The 25,281-nt window shown below is 33.8% G+C and overlaps 1 long non-coding RNA gene across 1 annotated transcript; it reads left to right on the forward strand.

The window, feature by feature from the left end:
• The first annotated feature begins 478 nt into the window (after positions 1–478).
• LOC126742358 (uncharacterized) lies at positions 479–1,629 on the forward strand. The gene is made up of 3 exons (XR_007662543.1): positions 479–615; positions 681–1,187; positions 1,240–1,629. It is a non-coding gene; the product is annotated as an uncharacterized LOC126742358 (long non-coding RNA).
• Positions 1,630–25,281: the final 23,652 nt, after the last annotated feature.

Consider the following 25,281-nt stretch of genomic DNA (forward strand, 5'->3'; position numbering starts at 1 on the left):
GTGCTAAAATAAGTTAAAAAAATAATATTGAAAAATACAGTAACATATAAGTTGTGTTCATAAAGGAACTAAAAATTAAAGTTTATATAAGACTATCGGTTAGCAGTTTATTCGAGTATAAATAAATAGGTAATTAAATTATGCCAATTTTAATAATAAGTTGGCTTTGCATTTGTTTAAAAAACAAAAAGGCCGGTGACAACTCTGTGACAGCTGCTTAAAAGTTTTCGGTGTTCCTATAAATTTATCTCGATCAAAGTTTATTCTTTGACTCTAATTTAAAATGCGTCTGTCTTTGAAAGAGTCGGTAAATGTTATTAAATTTTTTTATGAATGTTTTGAAAATGCTACTAGAGCTGCAAGGCTGTATGCTCAACGTTTTGCTCTAAACCGGCGTCTGAATAGAGGCATATTTCTTCGTTTGTCCCGTCGTTTTCGGACAATAGGTAGTGTAGTCCATCTAACCTACCGTAGACAAGGTCGCAGGAGAATGAAGGAAAACATAATAAATTGTTTGGCCTATATAGAATTTGATCCGCACTTAAGCATCAGAACTTTTTCAGGCGATTTAGGCATACCTCGTTTTGTAGTTCACAGAATTTTGCAGGAACACAGGTATAACACAATTTTTAAAAAATAAGTGCCTAGATACTTACTTAATTTAATTTTTTTGCATATAGATTTCATCCCTTCCATATAGTACTCTACCAGGCATTAAATCTAGAAGACTATGACAGAAGACTAGATTATTGTCATTGGATCGATAATATGCTCGAAAATCCAAATTTTCTCAACGAAATTTTATGGACAGTCGTAGCAACTTTCAATAGTGACGGAGAAGTTAACAGACATAATATGCACTATTGGTCTGAAACTAACCCTCGTTGGATGCGCGAGATCCAGCATCAGGGAAGGTGGAGTGTTAATGTCTGGTGCGGTGTAATAGGATCTCAGGTTATAGGTTCATTTTTATTTGATGAGAGCCTAACTGAAGAACGATATGTTGGATTTTTAAGAAATGAGCTCCCAGCATTATTAGAAGAGGTGTCTCTGGTTATAAGAGCCAACATGTTTTTACAACATGACGGATGCCCGGCTCATTTCGCGGTACAAGTGCGAACGATCCTTAATCAGCGGTACCCTAATCGGTGGATTGGCAGAGGTAGCCTTTTCCCTTGGCTGGCAAGGTAATTTTATCGTTATAGAAACATTATTTGATTACATTGCATATACTTGCAGATCGCCAGATTTAAGCTGCCTTGACTTTTATTTATGGGGTAGAATAAAAGCCATTGTATTTTCTTCGATTCCTACCAATAGAGAAAATATGAAACAGCGAATAAGGGGCGCTATTCGGAGTTTACCAGCCGCAGAAATAGAGGCAGCCGTGGAATCAACCCGACGAAGAGTTCAAAATTGTATAGAACAAGACGGACGACAATTTGAACACCTCGGCAGGCATTAGATTAGTGTAGGAATTAAAATAATATTATTTTTTATTCCATTCCAAATAAGCAAGATTTTTATCTTTTTTCAGTTTAATCGGTACCAAGTGCCAAAACTATCACAATATTTTTGTCGTGTTACCATGACGCGTCGACGTTGATAAATATATAAAACATTCCTATGCATAGTTTTTCTAGTTTTTCCATAAACATTGATTTATTACCTGATTTATTACCAATGAAACTTCTAGTATAAAGAAGTGTATAAATAAACGTCACCTTTCGGAATTTCTAAAAAGCTGGTATACCAAGATTGTTTCTCTATACAAAGATTCATTTTGACAACAGTTTTTTTTAATTCGGCTGGTAAATAGAACGTCACGACCATATCTGATGTTTTCACTTTCTAATGAACACATTTTTTTTTGTAACTTTAGTTAGAGACGTGATATCAAAATGCGGTTTTTACTAAATTATTAAGCTTTGTTCTCCGCTCTTAATACGGTAAAAAAACACACATGGTTGCATTTGAGTTTCTTAAAATAATCAGTCGCATAGCGTAAGTTAGAAGTAGACGCCCCCTAGCGGGTTTTAGGAAAATTTTCCAATAATATCTTTTTGGTAGAAAAATAAAGCAATAAAAGAGCTTTTAAATAAAAGTTGTTTTAAAAAAATCGGTGCAGCCAAAGCCTACTTCTTACCATTTTTCTTATTTAAGATAGAAACTCTCCCCACTACTTTATTTGACATTTGACAGAAATGTTTGTCAAAACATTTTTGTCAGGAATACTTTGTAGATTATTTCGATATTATTTTGGGATGCAATTTATTAAAGGTTTTTTGGAAAAATAGACTTTAAAGTTTTTAAGTAGCTAGAACGCCCTCTAGCAGTTGACCAATGAACTTCAAAATATTTTCCAGCAATTTTTTTTGGGCCACTTTTATACTAATATTGTTTTTCAACGCTCTACGATTATTGGGGCCTGAGATACAGCCGAGAAACATTCTTAATGGGACACCCTGTACGTCGGCCAGTGCCAGTCTGGTAGGAAGATTTCAACTAGGATTAGTGAACACAAAGCCCAATATAATAAATTTAAAAATACCGATATCGCAGTCACCAGATCGGCTTTTGCTAATCACCTCCTCGACTCGAAGCATAATTTTCCTGACAGCCAAAGTATAAAATTACTTCATCAGTGCAATAAAAGTAAAAAACTAGACTTGCTGGAGACAATGGAAATTAGTAAAGTTTTTAAAAGCCCAGATCTGTCCTGTATTAATGAAAGGTTTGATTTTGATGGCCACTTATTTTTTAATAACCTTAAATAGTTCTAGACTCTCAAATGATGGTTAGATTCCTGAAATGTATAAAGTGATTTGATTGTTTAGTTGAGTTCTTTGTACTAAGATAGTGCCACTTTATTGTAAGCTTTGTTTATTTATATGTTAGGTGTTTTGTGTATGTTATGGTAAATTTTTGTTGAATTTTCCTTTTTTCGAGTTACATCATCTTAATTATTATAGGTCTGATGATGCTCTAGTCGAGCGAAACATGTAACCTTTTGTCATTTTATTAAATGTTTCTGTGATGCTGTGGATTTTGTGTTTTTACCTTTTAAAAATGTATGATCCCATCTTTGGGATAATGAATGAATTTTTCGAGTGCAAGAAAGGCATTTTGAACATTTCATTAAATAGTTTTACTTTGTACGAAAGTTTCTATTACAATACCTTTATTAAAAAAGGGCATTGTTTGCATGATATTTTGAATTTTTTTTTATTTAGGCTTCAGTTTATGTTAAACGATAACCTATGGAAAACTAAGATCGGAAAGTACAACCCGCATTTCTTAAGTTAAATCATTTAGATTGTACAGCCTGATGATTAGTCTTAAAAAATTTTGATTTTCAATTGTTTATATTTCGAAAGCAGTTCAAGATAGGGTGTAGGATGTTATATATGAAATGTGTTTGGAATGTATTACAGAATCGAAAAATGCATTAATAAATGGGGTGTTCTATCTAAAACAATAAAGTTGACAGCTGCCTAAGCTTCTTGACGCACCCTGTATATTTTCAGAGAACTGAAAATATGCAAAAAAAATAAAAGAGAATTGACGTGTCCACCGCTTTTTAAAAAGTAGTCGATTTATCTTTCTAGATTTCTATCTTTTCAGAAGAACAATGAGCGGTACAATATTTTAAGTAATATTTACTGATCGATGATGAAATGGACTTAAAAATAATGTTTTTCAATTTGATATTCATGAATCTCTTAAACTTAAGATAACCTATTTTTCTCACACACGCGCCCTCTCAAAAACGTGCCTTCATTTCATTGTCCATAAAAAAAAACATGACACTACAAAATAATCATTATAAATATCTAAATGTGTTTACTATACACAATTAAGCTTTCAAATGCGTGCGATGAAAATTTATTTCGAAATATTCCGTCCAAAAAATGAGACATTTGTTATAATATTAATGGGTGAAAGAATAATAACTTTAAAAATAAAAAATAAATAGTACCAGATAATGCCTCGACACCATATGCCATTGAAAAAAAAGAGATCTAACTTATATAAAAAAAAATCCTATCGAACATTTATAGTCGCTGTGCCAGAGACTGGCAAATAAAAATGCATTCAGAGTAAGAAGATTTTCTGATTATATTTTTACGAGGACGACTGGGCTCAGAGTTAACAGAATGCTACCTTCCCTAACTAATGTCAGAAGTGACTAACTGTAATTTCGATGATATTATAATTTTTGAAGAAATATAAAGGGTGTCCCGGAAAATGTGGGAAATCTCTTGGATACAGTTGGAAAATTAAAAAATAGTATGACACTTTCGTATAAAAAAAATTCTATAGGCCCTCCTTACAAATATTATGAGATAGTTTTACCGCTAACCAAAACTCTTTATTTTACTCTCGACACGTGTTTCGCTAATGTTGTTGAAAAGTGTATAATATCGAAAAGTGTAACATAAAATGAAAATTGTTTTTTAATAATATATAAATTAAACTGTAGTTTTAATCCTTTCCCGAAGATGCTAACATCGTTAGCGAAACAGGTGTCGAGAATAAAATAAAGACTTTTGGTTAGTGGTAAAAGGGTCCCGTAATTTGAGTGTCACACCAAAGATTCCAACCTCCCTAAGAAGAAACGGCTTCTTAAAGACGCTACTGGAAAACGTTTTTTCTTGAATAACTTTTAAAATACTTAGCATAATTTAATACAAATTTTACGTATTTTTATTCATCAACTAAGAACTTGTTTATTTTATGAGGAGCGGACTAGATTGTACATTATAATGCCTAAATTTTTAGCACCCTGTATGATGAAGACTGAAATAATAAATATGGATAGCTTGGACCTTAAATTGAAGACAAAGCACTCTTGTTCATTATAGATAAAATGAACCGTTTTGGAGAAAAAAAAAGAAATCACTGTTTTATTTTAAATAAAAAGAACCATGGTACCATTTTTTTCAGCAATGCGACAGTTATTCAAACAACAGAGAAGTTCTATTTTAAATTGTTTAATCTGAAAAAGTACTTGTTCTTAAGAATACAGTATGGTTCTTAAAAAAACAACCTGAAAAAGAATGTAAACGAAAATGTTTTTCCATCTTTTTGTCGGAATTTTTTGTTTTTCTAAACGCACCATCCTTGCAAACGTTTTTGTGGTACACAGTAAACAAATACCTATCTTTAAAAATTTGCCACCAGGGCCTTGAAAGCTTGGGCGATTTACGAGCGAACACTAAAAAGCTTCTACTCCTCGAAATTTAGATGGCGCTAAGAATGCAAAACTAATTAAACTACCGCTTTTATCCAGGGTGCACGGACTGTCAAGCATCAAATTATGTCATATAAAATGCGGCCACTTCCGCGTCATTCTTCACCCAGTCAACACGTGGTAGTTCTTGGTCCTTTCCAATTCCTCGTATCCTTTTCCTACCCCCTGCCGTTGGTGGCTGAACCTATTCAGGCCAGATTCATCGTGGTGGAAGCGACAACGTGCATTGAAAAATGAACTTTTGTGAAAGTTATCGATTTATTTTTTCATTCGTGTTAAGTTTCGAGTTGGGGAACAGAGTACATATATACCCAACGGTTTTCCCGAATCTTACAATACAAGAAAGTTACAATACAAGAAGACCAGACAAGATATTTTCTTGTTTGGACTGACGTATTTTCCTAAAAACTTTGTTGCTTTTTAAACAGAAATAATATGAATGACGAAAAATTACTCGAGTTGTTCTATATGATTAATCGCATTTTATATATATATACTCAGGATTTAAAAACAATATTTGGATTAGGATTGCAAACGAAAGGAAACAAGACGGTAAGTAGATACTGGTAGATATACCTAGGTAACATTTAATTTAAATTCTATCGTCTTTGCCACTTCCATCGTTTGAAACATCAATATTGTTTCAACACATCTTTTACTTTGAAAACATGACGCATTCCTACCTTGCATAGGCAAATGTGGTAATTTGGTAATGTACCAAAACAACCATTTATTTTAAAGCACAATCCGTAATTGTGTTTGTTTTCCATGATTGTATGTTTAATAAAATGGTGTAAAATACAAGTCGTTAATATAGATAAAATCTACATTCTCTGGGGAGGTTTGGATTCTTCTGAAGTATATTTTAAATTTATGGGTTAAAATGCCGAACGCATTTTCTACAATTCTACTTACCCTCTTCATGACGTTCTTGATTAGATCTTAGTCAGCTGCTGTTAGATTTCTGATTTATTTTTGTTATTTGCATTTTGGGACTAGTCATATTGGCTAATTTATATAATTTAATGGCTCTTTATTTATTAATTATTGTCTAGTGTCTAAAGTTCTTTCTTGGCAATTTACAATGTAATGTAAATTGCATCTCTCCTAACATAATAATTCATTTAATTCCATTTAATTTTACTATCCGGATTTTCATACAGTATTATATGTAAGCAACGGCACTAAAAGGTATATTTATTTTTATTTGATTTAGTACATGTTGTACAGTGTACTGTGCGGTAGGTTACTGACTTTAATAAAAGGATAGTTACATACTAGCGAATTATTGATTTTTTTATGTTTTATAACTTTGTTGCATAGAGTTTTGATTTCAGGGGTTGTACTTTTAACAAGAAACTGTCTTATAATTTTTACAACAATGAGTTATTTAAGTGAAAGGTTAAACTATGAACATTGACCAGAAATGGCATATTTTTATAATATATTAGCGTTAATAATTGAAGCTCATTTTGTATTTTACTATGTATTATATTTCTCAACATCCTTTTTGTTTATGTGAGAACCAATTTGCCAGTTAAAGCTTCTTACAACTGCGCTTTAAAGAAACACACCAAACTCTGCCCTGATGGCGCCCACAATTTAAAAGGTAAGCATCTCTAGAATAATTCATCCACCACCATTTAGTGTTCTCCAGATTGATAAGCTGCTGTTAGCATATGTGCTACTCTATTAAAGACTTTCGTTCAATTTTTACAAAAAACAGAAATCTAAATAACAAGTGGTTTACATATACAGAATATCTATATTTTATACAAGTGTATATGATGTTCTGTAACGTAAAGTAATTTGTAGTTACTAGTGAGGCACTGGTAATTACGAGATTTTCTCTACAATTGTAGTATCTTTTCGTAACACAAAAACCAGGCTTGTACAGTTGTGTTGCGGAATTGTCAACAATTGAAAATATATAATAAAAATGTTTGTTTCACAATTTGGCAGGCTTTCCTGATGTTTGTGAAGCGGTAGATGGAATATTCATAAATATCAATGCTCTCACGAGAAATATTCGACACATATTTCGTGAAGACCATGTTTGTTTGCCTCCCGTTTAAATATTTTAAAATAGTGCAGTAAAAATTTTAAAAAAATAGTGAAATTTGGCAAGTGTATTATAGTGTACCTACTTGTTGGAATTACCATCCTCCAAAGTTCTGGACCCCTAGTCCTTATAAATCAATTTAGATAGCTAATTACGATCCAAAACATTACTATAAAGGAGTTCTAACCAGAGAAGGTCACAGGTTAACTAAATTATCAACTATGGTAGGGCATAATCATACTGTAAAAAATATTACGACCGATGAACTTTGCAGTATTATTAAGGCTGCAAATTTGGAACAAAGAGGAGAAATTAAGAAAGAACTAAAAACACAAATTGAGGCAGCATCAAATAAGGTGAGAGGGGTCCGAATTAAAAGTAAAAGTAAAAAAAATCTTGAATTGGAAACTTTAACTAAGATTCATTCTTAAATTCGACAGTAGATACATCACACATTAACGATATATATTTTACTAATTCTAACTCGGATAACTCAGCCATACAAATTGAGTTTATTTCCTACTTACATAAATCCTCTTTATTTTCGAATTCAAGTAAGCCTAAAGAATCTGGGAAATCAATCATGACAAGAAAGTTCTTGTGCATTTGAAGCAAGCAAGATAGCAAAATTTGGTGGCCAAAATAGTTAAAGGAAAGCTTCAACTAGAGGATTCCATCTATGCTGTGAGTGAACTTCGGGAACTGCAAACTTTGAAGATGAAAAGTGGATCAGACTCGGAAGAAGAACTCATACCTTCTGTAATGAAAAATCAGAAGACCAGGGAAGAATCTACGAAGGATGCTAAAAAACGTCTTAGTTTTAGCGATTAGTTTTTGTTTACATATTTCAAAATTCTACGATTGAGTCCTGGATAAACTAAAGGACGCTTAGTACGTTATGGGTACCATAGCGATACCATAGCGGTACCATGCGATTTTTGAAAAATAAACGCGCTCTATCTTGATAAGGAGATATTGAAAAAATATTTATACTCAATTTTTGTAGGCTTCTTTCTACACGTTAAACATGTTTGAAACAGTGAAAAAAAATTATTTCCGGATGAAATTTTGGAAAAAGTAATTTTATGTGATTTTAGCGCCCTCTATTTTCTGCGCATTTGATTTTACAGAAAAGATCTTGGAATAAAAATTCTGAACAATTTAATTATAAATTATATAATTATATGATATTTTGAGTTATATATCAACACATATCATAATGTTAATGTAACTTATCGATGTTAGATTTTGGATAAAAAATAAAAAGTAGAAACAAATATATGTTGTTTTAAATGCAAAAATAACATCTTCAAAGCAATAATAAAATTATTAACACTCTTATTCCTAAAACCGCTTCTAAAAAATTTAAAATGGGAACACACACGCAAGCAAAAGCTGATGTCATCTTCACAAACGGCTTTGTGTTTACGTTCGGCATTTGTGTTCTGGGATTTTTCTTTAGTTTTTGGTTTTGTAAATTACTACGATAGTAAAAACTTGTGCCATTTGTGGCGCACCATGTGAAAAAGGCGATTTAAGCCAATCTTTTCACAAGTAAATACCGATTTTGTCATAACATCGTATCAAGGGACAACCATCGCCATAAACGTACAATAATAATAAGTTATTAAGAAATCCATAATAAATATATGCGTTTCTTTAACGTACTCTAATCAAGTACGTTAAAGAAACGCATAAAGAGTTCATAAAAGGTAATATTTTTATAATTTAAAGCATAATCTATTAATAATAAATAATAAATAATGATGTAAATATTTTTTGACGACGTCGCTGGTAACGATTAATTGTGTCGGAGGAATTAACAATGCGATCCAGCGGCGCTGCGATGTTGTTGCCTCTTTCTCTAATATACGTTATCTACATTGATTTAATGTTGACTGCTTTATAGAGTATTTTATCATATTTTATGAAAAAAATGCTTCATATATTATTGAAGAGGAATATTATTGTTTTGCGGTCAAAATAACTGACAAATTTTTATGATATAAAGTGTTGTGTTTATTTCTACATAAGCATTTGGCATCATTGCATCAGAGATGTTGCAAGCAAAGAAATTGCCCATAGTTCCATGGGAAAACGACTGGCAACGGCGATGTTTAGAATCACAAACTATATTTCTTTACCACTCAATTTTTCAATAGCTGGGGGTATATCTTTGGCCTGAATTATTTCAACAAGACACTGATTTGTCAACATCGCTAACTGATGCATTGTTTTAATTTGTTCTCTCGTAAATTTTTGTAAAATTAAGTTCATTATAAATGCAATAATTTAGAATTTGTGTCCATACTTTAGATGTTACAGTTTCAGTTTATATTTTGTACTTATATCTGCAGATTGCCGAACAAGAGACGATATTTTGGTAAGAAAACTTTCCCGCCAATCCTAACTGTTAAGGTTTACTTTAATTAAACTCCTCAAATCCATATTTTTTATGCTAACGGTACGTGGCAATGCCACGCAATTACCCCTGTGGATACCAAAATGAATACGGTACTTTTGGAGTGAGTCGAAGTGAGAAGCTCATGGCGGAGAGTCAAGGTGAACGTCGCACGTTGTTGTCACCTACTAACGCCGTCAAACAAGCTCTTCACCTTCTTTACAAATTAAGTTCATTTCTTAAATAAAGAAGTGGTTCACGATGGACTTTGGTTTTGTTTAATTCACCTATAAAAATACAGTCTACAAATTACCCTTGCTGTTAGCCAGTAGCAGAGACACAACACAATTTGGTGATCCAGCAGCGGAGCAGCAACAAAACACTAACCTAAGCTGGTGTCTCCTGGGCTCCCCTTGCTGCAAAAAGACATCAACGCTCGAGTACTGCAGTAACATCAAGCACTGTTCTCGTAGAAAAGTTGTCAGGGTGTGCAGCTTTTCTCTGCACGGTATACAGGATGTCGTTCTAAGGACTAACTGATGTTAATTTTAATATGCCTGCTGATATTGTAGTAAATCAGTGTGTCAAATGAAATGACAATTTTATTGCAAATAATAAAGTAAATAAATGCAGCGTTGCTTTAAAAAAATTCCATGCTATCTGCGGTGCAATTAAGGATACGTGGTTTAAAATTTTGACTGACCATCATAATATTCTTTGGTTCTGCAATAATTGTAACGCGAAAATCTCTTCTTTTAATTCTATAGCCACTATAACCAATAATAATGCTCTGATAGAGAAAGTGAATTGTTTGCAAAGAAAACTTGAATTGACCAAGAAGTTACTTGTAGATTCCGAATATGGGGGATTGCTCCCCTCTTTGGAATCTTAGCGGACTGTATTTTCACTTGTGGTTTTTCATATTCCTTATTAATAAAACGCAGTTTTATAAACACACAAATCCATAATATATTGAAGGGAATGACTTATTACTTACTATTAATTTAAATATATAAATACATAAAAAATAAACCACGTTTTGTTTTATGACTGGGCACGGCGAACGTATAGTCCCTGACAAATAATCCAGCCAACTAACTGACAACATCTTCAACTACTGCAATATTTTTCCTGTTTTGCCCAGCGTGAACCGGCCGAAAAGCGCGCACACAGGTGCATAAAACCTCGCGACGGTGACGTCGTTTTATTAGTCCGGTGGATAAATGGTTGCTAAATTATTGGTCCGGGTAGGGTAAAACTAAATATATTAAAAGTTCTGAACATGCCCCCACCTTGAAGCACTGCACTGTGTTCAACCCCACTAAATTGAATTAGCCACTTTGAGTTTCTACGGGCAACGGACATATCTTAGCAAAAGAACGTTTATTAGTTCCATTTGAAGTTTTAATTTTCGCGACTCGGTTCACCTTGTCAGCACCAGGAAATACTCGAACGATTCGCCCCAGACGCCACCTCAACGCAGGAGCATTATCCTCCTTGACTAGCACCAAACTGCCCAGCTGCACATCTGACTGCGTCTGCTTCCACTTAACACGTTGCTGGAGTTCGCTGACATATTCTTTACTCCACCTGGCCCAGAAGTGTTGGTTCAAGTGCTGGATCCGTTAAAAGACTGTCAACCGGGATTCAGGAATATGGAGAACTTCTGGATCTGGCAGCTCCTCCAGGCTCTTCCCAATCAAAAATTGGGCGGGAGTCAAAGGACAATAATCGTTTGGATTGGGTGAGAGAGGGGTAAGGGGACGGGAGTTTAAGATGGACTCGATCTGAGCTAATAAAGTTGTCATTTCCTCAAATGTCAAATTCGCATTTCCCGCAACCCTCCTTAAATGATGCTTTGTGGATTTTACACCCGCCTCCCATAATCCTCCAAAGTGAGGGGATTGGGCGGGTATAAAATACCATTGCACTCCTTCTTGCATACATATCACCCAACCTCATTTTCCCTTAAAAAATAACCCAATTCTTTCAGTTCTCGGTTGGCACCTACAAAGTTTAGACCATTATCCGAAAAAACCTGACTAGGTTTGCCTCGGCGAGCCACGAATCGTCTAATCGTTAATAAAAATGCATCGCTAGTAAGATCGGTTTCAACTTCGAAGTGCAGTGCCTTAGTTAAAAAGCACACATAAACACTAACATAGCACTTGGACATCTTAGCACCCCGACCTTTTTTATCTTTAATATAAAGAGGTTCCATGTAATCGACACCGACAATTTCAAAAACACTTCGAGACTTTAATCTATCAGGAGGAAGATCACCCATGATAGGCCTTATGGCTTGAGGGCTAAACCGGCAACACCTTAGACATTTTTTAACTGTAGCCCTTACTAAATTTCTTGCTGACACTGGCCAATACTTATTCCTTATTGATGCTAGCAATAATTGAGATCCGGCATGCATCAACCTTTTGTATTCGTAATCACAAATTAATTTGGCAATTGAATGCTTGGGAAAAATTAACATGGGATGTCTTTTGTTAAAGCTAAAATCTGCATGTCGCAGTTGACCTCCTACCCGTAAAACTCCTTTTTCGTCTAGAAAAGGATTTAAAGACAAAAGGCGGCTTTTGTTCTCAAGAGGTATTCCCTGTTCTAAACAACTATTTTCCTCAGAAAAACTTAATTTTTGAGAAGCCCTCACTAAGCATGATATTGCGTTGTTAATTTCCTTTGTAGAAAGAGAACCCTTAAAAAGATCATATCCGTTTTTCTCAGCCACACAATTTTCACGAAATCTCAACACCCAAGCCGTCACTCGAACCAATTTACTGTAGCTAGATAACTTACTAAAAATATACTCATCAAACTTAATTGACATGAGAGAAAAGATTTTCTTTTTTGTGCGCAAGTCAGGTAGATTTTCCGGCTTAACGATAGACTGGGGCCAAGCACCTTCATCTCCTCCCAAAAATTGTGGACCATTCCACCATAAATCCAAATTTAAGATTTGCTTTGGAGAAACACCGCGTGATAAGACATCCGCTGGATTAAGTTTGGATGAAATATGCCTCCATTCCTGGTTAGCAGTCAACGATTAAATTTCTGACACCCTGCTACTAATAAAAGTTTGAAGCATGTTTGGAGAACTCCTAAGCCACCCTATCACTATCGTTGAGTCAGTCCAGAGAACACATCTATTTATTTTCATATTTAATGATTTCAAAACTTTGTCCAGTAAACGCGACTCACTTTACTTTTGGCGCACAAAAGCCTCATAGTAATAGTACCCTCACTATCTATAGTGCGCAAATAAATAGCACCCCCATAGGCATCGTCGCTTGCGTCAGAAAATCCATGCGATTCTACCACTAGACCCTTTGGACACGACGCGTGTCGCGGAATTTTAAGATCATTTATACTGTCTAACTCCATACGAAACTTCAACCATACATAATGAAGATTTGATGGCAACGCTTCATCCCACGATAACCACGGCTTTTGAATTAAAATTTTAACAATGATCACACACGGTGATAGCAGCCCTAGCGGGTCAAAAACCTGAGCTATACTAGACAAAATTGTCCTCTTAGAAACCTTATTACATATGTCATATTTCCCTATGATATAAGTCAAATAGGCTGACGCGCATGACCAATTTAAACCCAAGGTTTTTGCGTTTTCATTTTCACCAAATTCTATCACATTAAACTCTTTAGCATCGTGACTCATACCACTCAAAATTTTCCTTGTCATTAGACATCCATTTTCGCAGCTGAAACTGTCCAGTTTCCAATACTGCAGAAACTGCCTTGGACATAGCTATAGCTTCTTCTACTGAAGCAAAAGAACAGAGGTAATCATCCACGTAAAATTAATTCCTGATTACTTTAGATACACCGGGCTTTCCGCTTCACACTCATCAGGAAGCTGAGATATACGCCGCACTGCCAAATAACTGGCCGATGCCTGGCCATAAGTCACTGTGTTCAAATTGTAGATTTTAATAGGATCTGAGGTCGAGTCGCGCCAAAGAATTCTCTGCAGATTACGTTGGTTGGGCGCTATCAAAACCTGCCTATACATTTTAGCTACGTCTGCAGATACAACAAACTGAAACTCCCTAAATCTTAATAAAATGCTGATCAAATCGGGTTGAATTACAGGGCCTACCATTTGTAAGTCATTAAGTGATACACCAGTTGTTTGCATACTAGAGTCAAAAACAACTCGCAACTTTGTTGTCAAACTCTCTTCCTTCATCACACCATGGTGTGGCATGTAATAGGCAAACTTATCACATCTTCTAAGACAACTCCACTCATATGACCCAGATCCCTATATTCATCCAGAAAACCCTGGTACATTCTCTTAAAATCAGTATTTAACTGCAACTTACGCTCCAAAAATAGGAATCGATGGCGTGCCCTTTCCCACGAGTCACTCAAGCTATCTATTGGACCTTTTAAAGGCATTGAAACAATAAAACGCCCATCGATGTCCCTTTGAAATATTTCTTTAATGTGAGCCTCACAAGCGCTCTCCTCCTCTGACCACACCCTTTTTCACTCGAAAAATCATGCTCTACCTCCCAGAACCCGGGATCCAGCCAACTAACTGACAACATGTTCAACTACTGCAATATTTTTCCTGTTTTGCCCAGCGTGAACCGGCCGAAAAGCGCGCACACAGGTGCATAAAACCTCGCGACGGTAATGTCGTTTTAGGGTCGGGGCAAACATATCCGTACCGAGACCGCACCGTGCCCGCAGCGTAGCTCGGCCGTGTCTCGGTGCGTTATCTCCCAAAACACACATCTCCGACACACGGCCGCATCCCGCATCGCATTGGACGGTCATGACGCACTTTAAAGTATTCAGTTTGGATCGAAACTTAATTGGGTTGGTACATTAAATTCATTTCAAAGAAAAATGTTTTCGAAATTTGGTAATGATCAACAAATGCAGCATTCGCAATACGAGAACAACTAAATGATTTCTTTAGTTCTATAGAGGGCAGCGTAGATTGGCAGGAAAATACAGCCCTGGCAATATAAATAATTTAATTTATGGATCATATTTGCCAGTTTTTTTAGATGTTGCATCTTTTTCGCTAAAATGTAGTAAATAAAATCTAGATCGTGTCAAATTCATGTTTTTTACTAGTTATTTGGTTTCTTCGCCGTAAAAAAATTTTTTCTAAGACGAAAATCCCAAACAACTAATGTAGAATCTAGTGGTAAAAATAATGGTAATTAAACTTTGTAACCTTTTTTTATGTAAATTTAAAAACTAAATAGCTAAAAATAATTATTATAAACTAATAGCTTCTCAATTTCCATTTTAATTTCCAGCTGTATGATCACTACGGGAACGCACCGTCGTCCGTCACCGTCGATTTTTAAAACAAAACTATTCTAGCTTGTTGCGGACTCGGTGCGGAGTCGGCGCACGGGCACGGTGCGGTCATGTTAAGACTACTTCATATGATTACGAACGACAATTCACAACCGAGACACGGCCGTGCTACGGTGCGTGCTCGGTGCGGACTCGTTGCGGGCATGTGTGTCCCGACCATTATTAGTCCGGTCGATAAATGGTTGCCAAATTGTTAGTCCAGGTAGGGTAAAACTAAAAATATCAAAAGTTCCGAACACCGAATATACAATAAGTTTACAAAAATCGGTCTTGGAATCTCATGAGAATAATAGATTAGTTCATTTTCAATCTAACAATAATGCTAAATGCATGAACAACCCCAATAATGTTTTATATAGCGACGTAGTGAGATCTAATTCGCCAGTTCTTATTGTCAGGAGTCATAATGCAGCTAACCAGGATGACGTTTTAACTGAGATAGTTAAAAATATGAATCCAGGCGAAATTAAAGCCTGTATTAAGAACACAAAAAAAATTAGTGGAGGGGTTGCAGTGCATTGCCAGATAAGAAGTCCCTTCAGGCCTTAAAAAATTCACTTAACGCCACTATGGGAAATAAATTTAATGTGAATGAGGCTCAGAAATATAATCCTAGGATGCTAGGTAAGTGATGCACAATTGGAGGGATTGGAGACCATCGAACAAATAGTCTACAATAAATGTCACGTCATTAAATGATAGCATAGGTCTTGCCTCTTCTGATATAAAATTTGTTACTTAACTAAAGCAGGGTACTATTAAAACAGTGTAACCTGACTTGATAAATATTTGTTATTATTATTTATTTAGCATCGGAAATTAAATGCTTTCTTCTAAGGGCATGTTCGGCAGATTTTTGCGCTATAATGCCACAAAAAATAAATTACTTGCAACAACAATAGCCATTTAAGTTCGTAAAGTACTCGTAAGAACTTAATTAGAACTAAACTGTCACACTCAATTTCTCTTTATTTATGTTAGACCCTTGGTAGGTATAGTACGTGCGAATCATTATGTAAAGTGTTACCATGACGTAATTAATGGTTGGATTTTTTTGGCCTTTTATAAAATTCAACTGAATAACACATCAATTCCTTTTTCTGATAATGTACAGGTTCTTGGATTGGCTTTGGATAACTCTTTGCGGTTCAGAGAACATATTATCAGTATTCTGCTAAGAAGGTGTTATTTGAGAATGCGTATGCTTCATGCCAACATACTGATTTTAACTAATAAGACTAGGAAAAAACTTACTGAAGCTTTTGTTTTATTCAATATTGTTTGATAGTTTATTTTCCCTGTTTAGATCAACAGGCACAGTATCATTTACAACGTGTTCAAAACACCTGTTGCCGATTTATTTTTAATTTAAGAAGGTTTGGTCATGTCTCTCAATGAAATATGTCTAGAATATTATGAAGAATCAAAAAATGAGTAATATGCAGGGTGTCGCACATAAAAAAAAAGTTGATCACAGTTACATGACGCACTCTGTATATTTTAATTTGTAGAAAAAAATAGGCATGAAAACATACCAATCGACGTGCCTGAGCGTTTTTTCAAAAATGTCTATTTATTTTTTATGCAATTTATTTCATTTGACTGATACACACTGTATACGAGTGACCAGATGGAAAGGGAATTCGATCTATTTTATTAAAAGTTTTTATTTTTGGTTTCTAGAGATCCACGCGGTTTTTTTAAATGTGTAAACTTCAAAACTAGACTAAAAAAATTTGAATATTTTCGTCCTTCCTTCAATTAGAAAACTATTTAAATATTTTCTTTCGGAATATAAAAATTACGAGAGGTTTAAGTGTATATTCTGAACACAGTGCTCTAAAAATCGGGTCATATACGGTTGGTATTCTTAAATATAAATTATGTAACGATACTACGGAACTCTGTTTTTAAAAAACTTTATTCAAATTAGATATGTCTTATACAGTACAGAGTTAATTCTAGACTAAATAATAAATTTACGTACTATAAAAGCTGAAGTTTATAAAATGCTGAAAATAGGAAAAGGCAAAATGATGATTCGGCAAGCTGGTTGGTATTGTACAGTTTCTTATAAGTTAAATAGGGATATAATATATAACTCCTCCCCTCTTAGAACGAAGCATCCCCTGGAAGATTTACTCTTGGGCATCTTGGCTGTAGGGGAATATCTTGCAGGGTAGGATCTTCGACATTAATTCTGGTCCGTTTCCAACAGATATTTCTCTTGTAAACAAGGTAAAAGAGCACTGCGGCTATTAGACCAATATACAGAGTGGTTGTCCACAGGCTTGGTATATAATACTGGTCGGCTGATGTGCTGTTTTCTAATGGGATAATTGGGTTTAGCGCTGGAGTATCTAGGCGCAGATTTTCCAACTGTATGTGAAACTTCGGGAAACTTTTAGGTGTGAACTCAAGCTTAGGGGCATCAATGACCAAAGGGCTTCCATAGCTCGTCTCTTGAAAAATTAGCATTTGTTTCCTGTAAAAGATTTTGCAAGCTCCTTCTTTAATTAGGTAAATGCCTTTAAGTTCTTTTACGTCTATTTGCGACTGGCAGTGAATTTCTAGTTTTTCGGCTTTGGGAAATACTGCCAAAAATTGGTTTAATTCAGAAATAATTTCTATGTGGTTTTCCAAAACATGAAGTTTGAGGAAGCGGCAAGTACTGGTTTTTTGCTCAAACAAAATTTTACTTTCGCAAGTTGCGTTAATTATTTTTGACTGCAACGTGCTTGGGCAGTGATACGGTTTACCTCCGGTACATTTGTCACTAAGAGGCCTAATAAGTTCATCGTTTTCTGATTTCAGGCAATATTTTATTTTTGGGATTATTGCAAAATATTCTGAATTAATTTTTGTTGGAGTTGGAAGTAAATAATATAAATTAAAATTGTCTTTATATTCTATGGGGAGTGATAAAAAATACGATATTTTGCTAGAATCGATTTTGCAAGAGATTTTTATAATGTTTTCGAAGTTTATTATTTTCTCGAGTTTCACATCGAAAGGAAGCTAGTTCTTATAGTGTGTGGCAATTTTTTGCAATTCATAAAACAAATCTTTAGATTTAATTATGCTAGGGTGCATTACACCCAGTTTGCAAAAGGTAATTGAATTTTCGATATCTTGCAAAGTATGAAGTATGGAGTTATATAAGGCTATTAGTTGATTAAACAAGTCCTTGGAAAAAAGCATATCTTTGAAACTAGCATTTTCTTTAATTAATTGGTTAAGCTGCAATATTCTTGATTTTAAAAGATTTTCATTGTGCATAATACTCTGGACAGTATTATTAAAATTTTCGATAATTTGTTTATTAACGGAGTATTGCATTTTAATTTGATTTTCTAGATTTTGGTCATTTTTCTGAAGATGTTGTAAAATTGTGTAAATTTTTTCACCGTCTCGAGCGTCTAAATTTCCAGTTATGCTTTTAACAATAGAACCCAAGCCATTAATTATACCTCTTCTTGTGCGGTTATGTTTATAAAATTGTATATTTTCAATTTTTTCAAAAATGCAATATTGGGAAAAATTTACAATTTTGTAATAATTGTCTAAATCGAAATTATACGTGCCGTTCGAGAGGGACGACTTAAGCCTACTGTATTGTTCATTTAAATTAATAAATTCATTATAAAGGGGCTCTAGACTAAAATAGTGTACAAAAGTGTGATCTGTACGTTGTATTTTTGCAGGTCCTAGATTTATAGGCAGGCAGCCTAAGTTGCTGGTGATGTCCCTTATTTCTGTTCCTTGTCCAAGCGAAAGGAACCTGAAATATTTTGAAACTTGTAGGGTTTCTTTTTAGGCCTTTTTACATTGGAAAGATGTATTTTTTCAGCCGTATTACCGTGTGTTGTTTTTAATTTTGCAGTTTTTAAAGTGGGGTCGATTGTTTTAAGTTGTTCGTTTTTATATTTATTTAGAGTTTTGCTTTGTTTTTGTTTATTTTTGACGTACACGGTATCGGGTATTATCGGCAATTCTTCACGGTGTTCATTAGCTTTATTTATATCCATTTGTTTTTTCTTCTGAATATCATTATTAATTTTTTTGTATAAAATTTTAATTTTATCTCGGTGGTTAGAAATATAATTATTTAACAGTTGACTATCAATATTTATATCAAGTGGAGAATTTGTGTCTAAATGCCCAGTAATAATTTCATAGGGTTTTAAGTTGGTTACAGAATGAATTGTATTATTATAGGCAAGAATAGCGTAATTAATTTTTATTTCTATAGGTTCATTTTTATATTCATTTTGATTATTTAATAGTCTAATGTGTTCAATAAGGGTAGAGTGAAAACGTTCTATAAGCCCGTTTGACTCAGGGTGTTGCGAGCTAACAAAATGAATTTTAATTTTATGCGTTGTCAAAAGTTCAGAAATAATAGAGTTTTTAAATTCTGAGCCATTATCAGAAATGATTTGATCTGGTATACAATGGTGACTGAAATATTTTATTAAATTATTTGCTACTTCAATTCCTTGTGATGACCTTAATTTATATGCTTGTGCATACTTAGAAAAAGAGTCTATGATGGTAAGGAATTTACATTTTTCCAAAGTGATGCTGTCTATATGTAAAATTTAAAATGGTTTTGTGGCTGTTGGGGTAATATTAAAATTTAATTTAAGAGGTCGTCTGTCATATTTGGTAATTTGGCAGAGTTCACATTCATTTATATATGTTTGAATTGATTTTTGTTGATTTGGCCAATAATAAATATTTTTATACGTTTTTCCGTTTCTTCTATGCCTCTGTGGTTTGTCCTTCCTTCATGGTGATTTTGGATTATATTCTTAATTTCGTCTTCGGTGGTAACATCTATTAATTTCTTAGTGCATTTTATCATGGATATTTGGGAGTTTTTATTCAAATATTTTTGTAAAACACTGCTAAATTTTTCATATAAGGGATCCTCAAAATATAAATAATATTTAATTTTTGGGGCAATATTTTCTTTAATGAATTTAACCATTTCTTGTTCATAATTATTTTTTGAAAATTGTACATGGATTCTTTTCTTTGTTCGATACAAAAGATTGACCCTATTAGTATCTGCAGGAGAGAAATTGACTTCTGAGATAATTATTTGATTTTTTCCATAATTTACGGGGCAATCTACGATTGGTATTCCTATCACTGGATTCTCGTGATTTGAGTGTACGGTTTCATTACTATCGTCTTCAGCTACGTTTTCTGTGTTATCCAGATCTCCCGTTTCAACTATTACAGATTCATTTTCTCTATTGTTTTGTTCAAGTTCTTGGTTAAATTGGTTTATGTAGTCATGTAAAGAAAAATTTTGCTGTTGTTCTGATGTTTCATTAGCGTTTAGTTCCATACGAGAAAGGGCATCGGCATTTTTATTTAAAATGTCCTTTTTGTAAACGCTTTCATAATCAAATTCCTCTAATTTGAGGCGCCATCTTATTAACTTTGAGTTTGGTTCCTTTAATGAAAATAGCCATTCGAGGGGCTTATGATCGGTGACGATTTTAAATTTACGCCCAAACAAATATGGCCTAAAATATTTGGTTGCCCAGATTATTGCCAAGAGTTCTTTTTCTATTGTTGAGTAGTTGATTTCTGAGTCACTTAAGGTACGGCTAGCGTATGCTATTGGCAAGTCACATCCAATTTTTCCTTGTGAAAGTATCGCTCCTAGAGCAAAGTTCGATGCATCACAGGTTAAAATAAACGGTTCGGCAAAATTTGGATACTGTAAAAGGGGTTCGTTTGTTAGAATGTTTTTACAAAATTCAAAGCAGTTGATATAGTCTGGATCCGAAATGTTTACAATGGCGTCTTTTTTTAGTCTTTTTGTTAGAGGTTTAGTTAGTTTCGCAAAATCTCTAATAAATTTACGGTAGTACCCTAGTAACCCAAGAAATCCTTTGATCTCTTTTTGATTTTTTGGTATTGGGAATTCTTTTATCGCTCGGATCTTGTCAGGATTGAGCTTTACACCATCGGGTGTGACTATATGGCCCAAATATGACACTTCTTTTTGCAAAAATTCCGATTTGTCTAGTTGGACTTTTAAATTGGCTTCTCTAAGTCGATCGAATACTTTCTTTAGTCTGGTTATATGCTCCTGGATGCTGGTGCTAAAAATGATAATATCATCTAACTATACGGCGCATATTTCATTTTGATATCCTCGGAGAACATTGTCCATGACCCTCTGGAACGTCGCCGGAGCATTTTTTAGCCCAAACGGCATTCGAAGAAATTCGTAGTGTCCGTTTTCTGTATTAAATGCCGTTTTCTGGATATCTTCTTCTGCGATTTCGATCTGGTGAAATCCAGAGGCTAAATCTAATGTAGTAAAATACTGACAGCGCCCTAATTTATCCAGCAGGTCGGTTATATTTGGTAGTGGATAGGAGTCGCCTATGCTTTTTGAATTAATGTTTCTAAAATCGACGACAATTCTCCATTTTTGACGTCCAGATGAGTCAGCTTTCTTGGGGACAATCCAAATTGGTGAAGACCAAACCGAATGGGATGGCCTAATTATATTTTGGTCCAGCATGTCCTTGATTTGACGTTGTACCTCCTTTTTGTGTATTTCTGGGTACCTGTATGTTCTGGTGTGTACGGGAATATTATCTTTTGTCCTGATATGGTGCTTAATTTTATTAGTAAATGTTAGTTTATGGCCTTCTTGATAAAAAATATCTGAATATTTCCTTAAAAGTTTAAAAATTGCGTCACGTTCTTCAGAATTCATATGTTCATGCCGAATTCTCGAAAAATCGATTTTAATTTTTTTTAAATTAACGTTATTTAAATTTTCATTTTTATTAAAGTTACTTGATATTTCATAATCACAAAAGTCTATGACCTCTATTGGGTTGGAATTTCAAGATTATCCGATTTCAAGTGGGGTATTATCGCGTTACCGTCTTTTATATTTTTTACTTTAAGTTTGATAACTTGCTCTGACCTTGGTTGCAGTACTATGAAATTTGTATTATGGGTCATCACATTATAATATGAGAGTTTAATTTTAGTATCTGGAGTACAAAGAATATTTTTATTTAAATCGATCATAGCCTTTAATTTTTTTAAATTATCAATACCAAGTAAACAATCAAAGTAATTATGAAAATCAAAAATATAATATTTTAAATCAAGAGACTTTTTTGTTTTAAATATTTTAGAGCAGGGAATTAGAGTGCTAAAATTTTCAACTGATGTACCATGGGCAGTGGAAATTTGAAACGGATCATGTTTTCTACAATTTTTAAAATATTTCATAGCGATATCAGGTTTGACGAAAGATCTTGTGCTACCTGTATCAATAAGGACTTTTAAATTAAATTCAGGAAATATGATATATGGTAATTTGCTTTCGTTATAAGTAAAATTCATCAGTTGGAATTTTGGCAATCTTGTAATGGTGTCAGTGCTACCGAGGCTTGTGACCGAAAAAACTCGTCACTTTCACAGGGCTGTTCAATAATACAATCGGATTGATCGTTTTCGTCATCAATCTCGTAAAATATATTATCATTACTTTGTTCGTCAATGTTATGTAATTCCTCAACAATAATATTTGGGTTATTTCGCTTTCTGGTTATTTCGATTTTTAAAATAATTATTGCTAAGGGGTGGCTTAAAAGTATTCCTCGTTGAAATTGACATTGGTGTGGGTGCTGGGAAAGATCTATTTTGGTTAGGTCTAAAAACGTTTGTGGTGTTTGGTGTGTTTAAATTTGTTTGTGTTGGGTTTTGAGTGTTTTTAAAATTCTGGCCAATATTGCTTGGACTGTAAATTTTGAGTCTGAAAATGTTGCCTAAAATTACTGGCTTGATTTTGATTTTGTAAATGTGTATAATTATTATGGCTATAATTTGTTATCGGTAAATTAAAATTCCTTAGCATATTTGGATATTTGGGCCTATTATTATTAGATTTATTAAACGTTTTTAAACTTTTTTGTTCCGCTGACTGAATTTGAAAATCGTTAACTAACATATTTAAAGCTGTATTTAAATCCTGTGGATTTTTGGTTCTCATTAATGAACCAATTGGATCTTTTAACCCTCTTAATAAAACCCTTAAAGCTAAATTTCGGCAGTACTGAGACAGCACTGGAGATTCTATCACACTTGAATGTGTTGAAATAAATGATATTTGCAAATTTAATAAATTTTGTATTTTATTATAAAACTCGAATGGTGTCTCATTTTCTTGTTTTATTTCTGCCATTTCGATATTTAACGTATAAATATCACGCTTATCAGCATAAGCATTTAGTAATGCATCTTTTAATTCTTGCCAATTTGTTATTAAACTAGATGAAATATTTATTGCGGCTTCACCTTTTATTTTAGAAATTAAACTTGACATTAAATATTCATTTTGAAAATCAGTTAAATCTAAAGTATTGTAAAATTTATTTACAAGTTTTTCCGAAATATTTAAAAATCTAGGAAGTAGTTCCGTTTCGCCATGAAACTCGGGAACCATGTCTAAGTATTCCTTTTTTAAAGAAGGAAAGGTTGGAGTCGAAGCTCCTGCACCTTCGTTAGGCATATTAAAATTGTTAAAGTTACTCTCTTGAATTCTTTTTTCCTTATTAAAGTGTTTGCGATGTGCCTTCGCTTTTACTTTTAAAGGAGATCTTGAACGATACTTAAAATTAAAAGAACTTGGTGAGCCAGAATTAATATTCTCTGTATCTGAAGATGATGAACTTTCGTATGAGCTATCACTATCAGTATTAGACACTCTAAATGACATTAAATGTACTTACAGCAAAACCAGTATCTTGTCCATACGTAGCCCTTCAATGTCCCTTTGAAGTCTCGTCTCTGGATCTGGCTGCTTCCGACGTTGATATTCCGTCAACGACGTAGTACTGTTCCGGATCTTCTCGTTGAGCTACTCAATTCACCCAACTGGTTAGAAGCGCGAAAACGACGTAAAGTCCAAAACCGCACTCCCGAAAACAAAGGTTCACCTCCCAATAAATCGTTAAAACGAACCGTACTTTATGCTAAGAACGTGAGAGAGTCCTAAAAGCCCGACTGCGCCAATTATGTAACGATACTACGGAACTCTGTTTTTAAAAAACTTTATTCAAATTAGATATGTCTTATACAGTACAGAGTTAATTCTAGACTAAATAATAAATTTACGTACAACAAAAGCTGAAGTTTATAAAATGCTGAAAATAGGAAAAGGCAAAATGATGATTCGGCAAGCTGGTTGGTATTGTACAGTTTCTTATAAGTTAAATAGGGATATAATATATAACTTATATGTATTGTTAAATTGCAAATGTTGTGATGTTCATAAAACATTTTCTAGGATTATACTGTGCATCCTTAAAGTAAGGGTAAACTCAATAAAAATGAAATAGACCGTTTCTGATAAAAATGTCCGAACCCGTCGATTTTAATATTTGGTTTAGGGTTTTTCTATATAGAAATTAAATATACAGGGTGACTCAAAAAAAGATATGTCGTCATCAATATGTTTGTTAAATGGAAACCACGATTTTTAATGCAAAATCAGAAAAAACGCATTTTTTTATAATAGTGGTTACATAAGAAATTTTGAACGAAAAATTATGATAAAATGTAAAATTAAAGAAATACCTATCTAAATTATATGTTGGTATTGATTTTTTAGTTGTTGTTGTCAGTGTCAAAAAGTAAATGTATTTTAGTGCAACTATTTGAAGTATTTTTACATTTGCAACTGGTGTTTATTTGTTTTGAGAGGCGAAACCAGTGTCATCTTGCGTTTTATTAGTAAATACATTTTATTACCTACTGTTATTGTATGAAATATGAGAAAATTAACCGAACGTGAAAGAATCGAAATCTTGTACATGTCGCGTACTCAAAAGGAGGTGGTTCAGTTGTTTAATGCAACTCATCCTGATCGATCGCCTATTAGCCAAATCATGATAAGCAGAGTTAAGGCAAAGTTTCGTGAATTCGGACATATTCGGGATACTGAAAAAGCTGGTCGGGGTTCAATAACTGCAGAAGATGAGCCTAACGTTCTGTTAAAGATCCAAGATAATCACAAAGCCACAATCACAGACACGACTTCTAATGTTAATTTACCGCGATCTACCATGCATAAAGTATTGAAAAAAGCAAAGTTTCAACCTTATAAAATATTGTTACTTTAGGAAGATGATTT

The sequence above is a fragment of the Anthonomus grandis genome, chromosome 11 (assembly GCF_022605725.1).
Source record: "Anthonomus grandis grandis chromosome 11, icAntGran1.3, whole genome shotgun sequence".
Lineage (NCBI taxonomy): Eukaryota > Metazoa > Arthropoda > Insecta > Coleoptera > Curculionidae > Anthonomus > Anthonomus grandis.